The following is a 9,240-nucleotide window of genomic DNA, read 5'->3' as shown; positions in this document are numbered from 1 at the left end:
GTTTAATTTACTGATTTATATTGAAACATCCCTATATTAGCTTTGTGACTCTTATTGCTATGCTTATTTGTATGCATTCAGTTTGACATGTACAATTGACAAGTGCACGTCAGGCCAATATATATGTATAGGCTACACTACTATTTAACCACACCCTAAAAGGCATGCAACCCTAACTTTCCTTACGCATTTGACAAATGAGACCTCTGAATCTGTGAACCCCTTAAATGTGTTGTATTTCTGAGTTTATGTTTAGTTTGATTTTTCTGTTGTGCTTTTGTTTTGTTTTCCCTCTGTCTAAAAAGTCTAAATTATTGTTTAATTGATTGATAAAATGACATAAGCAGTGTATATTGTAAGTGTAATTGTGTCAGCATATCATAGTGTATATCACTATGTGAAATGTAATAACATCAAAATATGTGTCCCAAAATCATGTTGATGATTATTTAATACAAGTTATTTCAGTTAAATAACCACGCAGTAGACTTGGTGGAATTTGATAGATGTAAAGCATATGAGAGAATGGTACAACAGCCACAATATAAATAAAACAGTAGAAGTGCAGTTGTTATGTTGCGTTGCGAGTTTACTGTAACAAACAAAAAGACTTCCTTAGAAAACAAAACCCTTCTGTCTAATCACATGCTAAATGTGAGAGAAGACTTCCCATGAGATCTACACACACTGCAAGAACTGAAAAGACACAGGTTTGACTCTGCAACAGCCAGCGAGTGTCATAATACAAATACATTTAACCAGCAACACACTCAAACTATATTGATTCTAATACACCATTACTTGAACAATGAAAACATTCTTTGAGGGGTTATGTGAAGCTGACATTGAGCAGAATTACAGACAGATATGCACATAAAACTCGTTTCCAGAATTTTCACTTTTTGAATAGGTCAATTCACCCACTCAACAACATAATTAAAATAAATAAATATCTTTCATTTCAGTCACTCCACAGCCTCTCTAGAGTATGTTGGCCTCACAGGAACCAGGCTGCAGAATCTTAAATGTAACAATTTGAAAAACAGCTTTTTTAAACCAGGGGTAGAACAAAGCATAGATCACAGGGTTTAGACAGGAGTTAAAATAGAACAGATAGAGCACATAAGATGCAGATGAAGCATTGAGCGCATTGTCACCTGTAAAAGACACACAGTAATATGGGCAGAAACATATTAGGAACAAAAATCCAAGAACACCTAGAGTCCTGGCTGCTTTCAGCTCAAATTTCTTTGCTGTTAGAGTCACTGAACGTTGGAGTGTGACAGCTGTAATGTGAGAACGCATGGCACGAGCCTGAGACACAGCCACTACAAACACTCTCATACAGAACTATGATGAGAGAAACTGGAACAATAAAAGTCAAAACAAGGTCCACAGCTCCTGCACTATAGTTAATAACAAACACACACTCTCCGTAGCAGGAAAGATACCTGTCTGGTTGAACCAGGCTATATTTTACAAAGAGACAGCTGTAGAAAACAGAACAGAACGTCTCGGGTTACGTATGTAACCCTGGTTCCCCGAGAAGGGGAACGAGAGACTGCGTCGGTTACGACATTATGGGAACGCCTCTAGGCGAAGCAGTCTGAACGTGAATGAAATCACTCCAATCCTATTGGCTTGTTGCTAGAACGGTAAGGTGTGACGGAATAACCGGAGGAGTATAAAGCACACCTGTACACACTCATCATTAGCTTAAACTATGAAGCAGGCGCTTCAGGCGGGGAGAGAGGTGCGGCGGGCCGACGCAGTCTCTCGTTCCCCTTCTCGGGGAACCAGGGTTACATACGTAACCCGAGACGTTCCCCTTCGAGGGAACTCGAACTGCGTCGGTTACGACACTATGGGAACGAGATACCCACTAAACCGTGCCGAAAACCCCGCCTGCCCCTGTGTGCAATAAAGTGGCACGACTAAGAGGAGAGCGCACGAGTGCCAGGTGCCGAAGGAAGGTCAAGACTGTAAAACCGAATGAATGTGTGCGGAGTGGCCCAGCCAGCCGCTAAACAACATCCTGCAAGAGGCCCCGGAAAGGAGGGCTCGAGAGGCCGCCTTGCCTCTGGTAGAATGAGCCCTCACAGCCACAGGTGAAGGCAAACTGCGCACCTGATAGGCCAGGGAAATAGTCTGAACAATCCAGTTGCTAATAGTATGTTTGGATGCAGGGAGCCCGGCCCTGGGGGACCCAAAACACACTAGCAGCTGGTCAGCCTTCCTCCAACGGGAGGACCTCAGAGTGTAAATACTCAGTGCTCTGACAGGGCAGAGCAGATGAAGTCTCCCGTCCTCCGCCGTCACATGAGGTGGAGGATGAAATGCCTGCAGCACTGTGGACCCTGCCGCACAAGAAGGCACTTTAGGGATGTATCCTGAACGAGGGTGCAGGATAGCCCTAATATTCCCCGGGGCAAACTCCAGGCTTTGCGGGGAAACCGAAAGCGCTTGGAGCTCCCCCACCTCCTCAGAGAGGTGATAGCAAGGAGAAAGGCCATCTTGAGGGTCAAGTGCTTAGCCTCAGCTGACTCCAGGGGTTTGAAGGGGGCCTCAGCCAACGCCCCAAGAACCACTGCCAGATCCCAAGTGGGAACCTTGGACCGAGTCGCAGGTCTCATCCTCCGGGCACCACGGAGGAAACGTACAACCAAGGGAAGTTTCCCCAAGAACCCCTCCCTCAGAGGGGTGTGGAAAGATGAAATAGCTGCCACGTACACCTTGAGGGTGGAAGGGGAAAGACCAGCAGAGAACCGGTCCTGGAGGAACTCAAGTACCTGAACCACCGGGCAGGTAACAGGGTCCACCGACCGCTCCCTACACCAAGTGGAGAAAACACTCCACTTCAGGCCGTACATCCTCCGTGTGGACAGGGCCCTGGAGCTCAGGAGGGTCTCGACTGCTCCGGCTGTTAGACCCGCCTCTAGGTACTGTGCCCCCTCAGGGGCCAGACCCACAGTCGCCATATGGCGGGGCAAGGGTGAAGAACCCGGCCCTGCGCCTGGGACAGCAGGTCTCTCCTCAGAGGCGGACCTGCTCCAGAAAAGCATACAGACGTAGCCTCGGCCACTAATGTACCATGGCGTCCAGACCCAACGGGGCTGGAGGAACGAGAGAAACCATAGCGGGCAGTGCGTAGTCTCTTGAGACGCAAACAGATCCACGTCTATGGGGCCGAACTCTTCGCACAAGAGCTCCACCACTTCGGGGTGAAGTCTCCATTCCCCGGGCCTCAGCCCCTGCCTCGACAGCAGGTCTGCTTCCTGATTCTGCGTCCCCGGGAGATACATCGCCCTGAGCGATAGTAACCTCTGCTGGGACCACAGGAGGATCTGACGCGCCAGTCTGTCCAGAGGGCGCGAGCGCAGACCGCCCTGGTGATTCAGATAGGCCACCACCGCTGTGTTGTTCTCTTCGGAACGAACCAGGATGTGGTGGCCTTGGAGATCGGACAGGAAAATCCTTAGAGCCTGGAACACCGCCAACATCTCGAGACAGTTGATATGCCACTCAGATTGATGCACCTGCCAGGATCCCCTTGCAAAGCGGCCGTCCATGACCGCACCCCAGCCCGTGAGAGGGAGGCATCTGTCGAAATAACCAGCCGGCGACAACACCCTCCCAGCACGGGCCCCTGGGACAGGAACCAAGTTTCCTTCCAAACTGATAGGGAACGAAGACACTTGCGCGTAACCCAAATCAGACGGAGAGGATTTCCCCTCGGGGAAAAACCCTTGTTCCTTAGCCACCACTGCAGGGGTCTCATGTGCAGCAGTCCAGATGGTATTACGCTGGACGCAGCCACCAGGAGACCCAACACTCGTTGAAAGTGTCATAGTGATGGCGTGGCCGAACTTCACCCCTTTCACGGCAGCCAATATGGTGTCGACACGTGCCGGAGACAATTGTGCCCGCATCGTTGTCGAATCCCATACAACCCCTAGGAACGTAGTCCGTTGGGTGGGCGCCAGCACGCTCTTCTTTGCGTTGAGAACGACATCTCGATGCCGAACGCCAACTCTCGAGACTGGGCTAGGATGAGCCAGTCGTCGATGAAGTTGAAATCCGGATGCCCTGGAGCCTCAGCGGGGCCAGTGCTGCATCCATACACTTGGTGAATGTGCGAGGGGAAGTGCCAGGCCGAATGGAAGAACCCGATACTGGTAAGCCACACCCCCGAAGGCAAACCTCAGGAACTTCCTGTGAGAAGGACGGATGGAGACCTGGAAATAGGCGTCCTTTAATCTATTGTGACGAACCAATCCTCAGATTGGATGTGCGTCATGATGGCGGGGATGATGAGCATCTTGAACCTGAATCTCCTCAGAGACCGGTTAGAACCCGCAGATCCAAAATAGGGCATGCAGCCCTCCGTCCTTCTTGCGGACTATGAAGTACCGGCTGTAGAACCGGCGTCTCTGTCTGGGGGGGAGACACGACGGGAGAAAGACTCCCCTACCCCGGTCTTCCCTGAGCTCCGTCGGGACTGGATGACGGTCCTCAGATCGTGTCTCTCAGACGGCCGAGGGTGAGAGCGCCGTCTTGCTGCCCCAGCTCCTTGGGGGGGCCCCCGAGAAGCGACACTCTGCTTCCTCTCCTCTCTGTAGGAGCTCGTAGAGGGAAGGAACCTACGCCTGGCAGCCTCAGCTGCCTTGGGTCCAGACCGGCGAGGGAGGTACGGGCGGAACGCTTCGCCCTGCGTCTAACGCTTCGTGGTTCTGCGAAGCTCCGGCAGATCTTCCTCAGAGGGACCCCCCCTCTGACCCATCTCCTGTAGCAGGTCGGCTTGGTAGGCTTGAAGCACCGTGGTGTGCAAGCTCGCACCTGCCTGGCCCGTTGCCATGTACGCCTTCCCCACGAGTGTGGATGTGGTGCGACATGGTTTGGATGGTAACGCCGGCTTCTCCAGGGAGGACGCAAGTCGAGGGGAGAGATAGCTCGCAAGCACATCCTCCACCCGAGGCATCCTCCCATAACCACGGTCCCTAACCCCCATCACATTACTGTAGTTCAGTGATCAGGGTGTGGAAAGCCGTGTAGATTACTCAGTTCATCATGTAAATCAGGAAAGAATGGCAGAGACCGGCGTGGAGGTGGCGCATGGTGCTTAAGAAACCTTTCATCAAGCTTACCACTAGCCTGTGGTGTCTGCTCCTCCTGTGACCAGTTGATGTTGAGCTTAGCCACGGCTCTAGTCACCACCTCCAGCAGCACGTCATAGTCGGGCGCCGCCAAATGATGCCGCCCCAACACCCGGAAGTCATCGTCCACTACGCTGAGCACGTCCACCTCCTCGGAGTCGGATTGCTGCAGCGTCTCGGGAGAAGCCGAGAACGGGCTCCCGAACGAGGAAAGGAAGCATCGGAGCCAGCGGATGAAGGTCTGGAAAAAGCCTCAGCCGTCCCGAAATCCTCCGACAGATCACGCTGTGAACCCATGAGTGGCCTGCACCACGGGGAAAACACATCCGGCCATCCTCGGAAAAGAGAGCCATACTGTACCTCAGTACCCGCACGGAAAGGGCTTCGCAACGGGCGCAGTCAGCCCCCTCGAGAGCTGCCCGGGCGTGCTCCATCCCCAAACATGAGACACACATCTCATGAGAATCTCCATCCGTGATGTACGAGGGCAAGAAAAAAAAACACACCTTCTGTACATCTGGTTGCCGGACATGCTGGTAGACTTCTTCTTCAGGTAAGACATACTGCTCGTAGGACTGGAGCTTTCTTCAAACAACATACAGAGCGCCTGCTGAATAGAAAAAAGCTAATGATGAGTGTGTACAGGTGTGCTTTATACTCCTCCGGTTATTCCGTCACACCTTACCGTTCTAGCAACAAGCCAATAGGATTGGAGTGATTTCATTCACGTTCAGACCTGCTTCGCCTAGAGGCGTTCCCATAGTGTCGTAACCGACGCAGTTCGAGTTCCCTCGAAGGGGAACATCTATAGTTTTGGTATTGGGTAAGCTTGTATGTAAAGAAAAACTTAGCATTTTAGAAATGGGTTAATTGACTGCATATTCTGTGTAAACAGAATATTGTACGAACAAACCGATATGAGGCTAACTGTGTTTAGAGTTTTGAAAATGTGACTACAGATTGGACAAAAGGATGTTTGCGGTTGTAAACAACTGTACTTCCTGATTTTATTTTCATTATTTGTTTTTATATTTCTGTTTTAATTGTATTCGTATATCTGTATATATTTTTGTTTTTTGCTTTTATGTTCATTGTTTTTACATTTCTGCTTTTATCTTCTCTCATAAGTACACATATACATATTATACTTATATAGGATTATACAAGCTATAACTTTTATTTAGGATTAGTCATGTCATGGGCCATTGTCCTTTTGTTGTTTTGAAGCACATGGAGTCTATACTTGCTCTATGAAATGTGCTATATAAATAAATGACTTGACTTGTTTCTTTTTCATTTGACTTACTATATGACAAGCTACTCCTTTAATTACTTACTATAAACTCCAACTGCCAGTCAATGCAAGAGTGCAGCGCATGAACTCTGAGCTCCTTCCAGATAAATTGCAGAGAAAAGTAATTTCAATTCTGGTATCCATGATCTCATTCTGTCTGTTGTGGGGATCTGCCATCAAAATCATTTATCTCTCATTATAAATGTTCAATTCACACCTGGCACTCAGTGGGAACATTGGCTGATGTGCTGTGGTATAGTGGATTGTCTTATTTCCAGTTAGTGATGCTTGTATGTTTCTGGTAGCGTTTAACGTTTAACGTAGCGACTTACAACACCAAAGGCAAGCATCTTATCTATGCGCCACCACCAGTTGTTGTAACTATGTAAAGACAATATCGGGCTCCAATAGTTAGTTTTCTTTGGGCCCCTGCAAATTCTGAGCAGTGATGATATGTTTAGCTGCATGCCATCATTCAATCTCTGTCTGTCGAGGTGGTGTCCTGCAAAACGATGTGGGCTAAGTAGACAACTGGCGGACTTTCTCGGGAAGACGTGATCTGATGAGGCATTCATCCAACTTTGGATAGAGCAGCTGTTGTGTCTAGAAATCTGTCCACGTTTATTAGTTGAAAAACAAACAAACAAACCCACCAAAACCATGACAACCCAGAGGTGAGACCAGATGGCAAATTCGCAGTCCTACACGCTTTTCTGCACTTCCATTAGAGAAGTTGCCCACCCAAAACCCCATAGTGACAATGTCTGCCCCCATCCGCTTTAATTAATTTAAAAAAGTGAATTGCTTTTCATTTGAATGAATAGGGGGAAGATCAGGATGGATGGGGCTGCCTCCCTCCAGGCACAGTTTTCAAAATTTCTGAAATTCATTCCACAACAAGGAATCATCAATATTATAATAATATATAGATTTATGTAGCGCCTTTCACAAACCCAAGGACGCATAACAAAAGAAAAAAAAGGGGGGGGGGGGGGTGAGGCCAGGGGAGATTAAAGCCCATAGGCCTCAGTGAAGAGGTATGTTTTAAGCTGGGTTTTAAATGTTATTGTAGAGGAGGCAGTGCGGATGGCAAGAGGAAGCTTGTTCCAGAGTGATGGTGCACTGACACAGAAAGCTCTGTCATCAAGTCTGTCAGTAGCCTTGCTGGGCAGGCTGAACAGGATACCGTTACAATAGTCAAGTCGGAAGGTGATGAAAGAGTGGATGAGGGTCTCAGCTACAGAGTTGGAGAGGCACTGTCGGAGTCTGGAGATGTTCTTAAGATGGTAAAAGGCAGTTTTAGTAGTGTTTTTGATGTGCTGTTGGAAGGAGAGAGTGGAGTCCATGATGACGCCCAGGTTGCGTACTTGAGGGGATGCAGAGATTGAGCAGCCATCCACGTCCAGTGTGATGTCACCAACCTTTTTGTGACTGTGGGGCAAACATCTTTATTGAGTTTGAGGAGGTTACTGTTCATCCACTTCTTGATGTCCTTCAGGCAGTTAATAAGACGCAAGACACTGGTGGAAGGGGAGTAGACGACTTAGTGCTGAAGTAGAGCTGGGTGTCATCAGCGTAGCAGTGGAAGGAGTCCATGTTTCCGAATGATCATCCCAAGAGGTAGCATGTAAATATTGAATACTAGCAAGCCAAGCACCAATCCTTGAGGCACGCCATGGGAGACTGGCGTCAATTCAGAGCAGATGCCCTTAAGGGTGATGTATTGTTGCCTGTTGGTGAGATAGGATTGAAACAAGGAATACACAGTACCAGTGAGGCCAATGAGTTCGGAGAGGCGAGTGAGAAGAATGAAGTGGGAGACTGTATCGAAGGCTGCAGAGAGGTTGAGAAGAATTAAGATGCTGACATGGCCAGAGTCAGCTGCCATGAGAAGGTCATTTGTGATTTTAATGAGGGCAGTTTCTGTGCTATGATGTGTCCTGAAGCCAGACTGAAATGGCTCGTAGAGGTTGTGATGTAGCATATGATGGTTGACTTGGGCAGCCACAGCTCTTTCTAATAACTTGCATATAAAAGGTAGGTTGGAGATTTGGCGGTAGTGGTTTCGATCATCTGGGTCCTGGCCAGGTTTTTTTAGTGTAGGGATCACCGCCACAGTTTTAAAGCTGGTGGGGACCACCCCAGAAGACAGCGAGGTGTTGATGATGCTGACCAGTGTGGGACCCAGAGTTGGAAGACATGCCTTGACATGCATTCTGACTGGGTAGGTAAAACAAACTTACTCACTCCTTGACCTTTCAACCTGGCTACGGTCAAAGTCAAGAGCCAAACGCATATCAGAGAGAGCTATTGAACTCTAGATGGGAGAGATCACGGACTGGAAAGGAAAGCTAGTTTTATTTGACAACATCCAAGGTAGATGGCACACCAGGAACCTACATCAAGGAGAAGGAAAATGTTAATAAGCCTAAGCCTTACTGTCCCCATTGTAATATCAGAGACCATTTCCTTGGTTCATGCACAGAATTCAAGAAACTCTCCTAAAATGACATCATGAAATGGATTACAGAGAAGGACAGATGCAGAAAATGTGGAAGAATACACAAAATGGACAAATGCACATTAAAGAGGCCATGTAACATCTGTAAAGAGCTTCACCTTACCATTCTCCATGACCAATGCAAACAAAGCAGCCACAGTGATGTTTATATCTTCTCACTCAGAACTCCTTTACATGGACAAACCCAGCCGCTCCCATAAAGTCATGCTGAAAGTTGTCAATGTATGTCTCCATAATGGGGAAAGGACCATCAGAACGCTGTCCTTGATGAT

General features: G+C 48.4%; 1 pseudogene; it reads right to left on the bottom strand.

Annotated features, from left to right (window-relative positions):
* Positions 1 to 7,457: 7,457 nt before the first annotated feature.
* LOC119903561 overlaps positions 7,458 to 9,240 on the bottom strand; it is a 30,622-nt pseudogene continuing 28,839 nt past the window's right edge.

The sequence above is a fragment of the Micropterus salmoides genome, unplaced genomic scaffold (assembly GCF_014851395.1).
Source record: "Micropterus salmoides isolate LMB-PRFRI ecotype aquatic unplaced genomic scaffold, ASM1485139v1 Ms_hic_scaffold_15, whole genome shotgun sequence".
Taxonomy (NCBI): domain Eukaryota; kingdom Metazoa; phylum Chordata; class Actinopteri; order Centrarchiformes; family Centrarchidae; genus Micropterus; species Micropterus salmoides.
The sequence above is the reverse complement of the archived record's forward strand: the minus strand, read 5'-3'. Positions and strand labels throughout refer to the sequence as shown.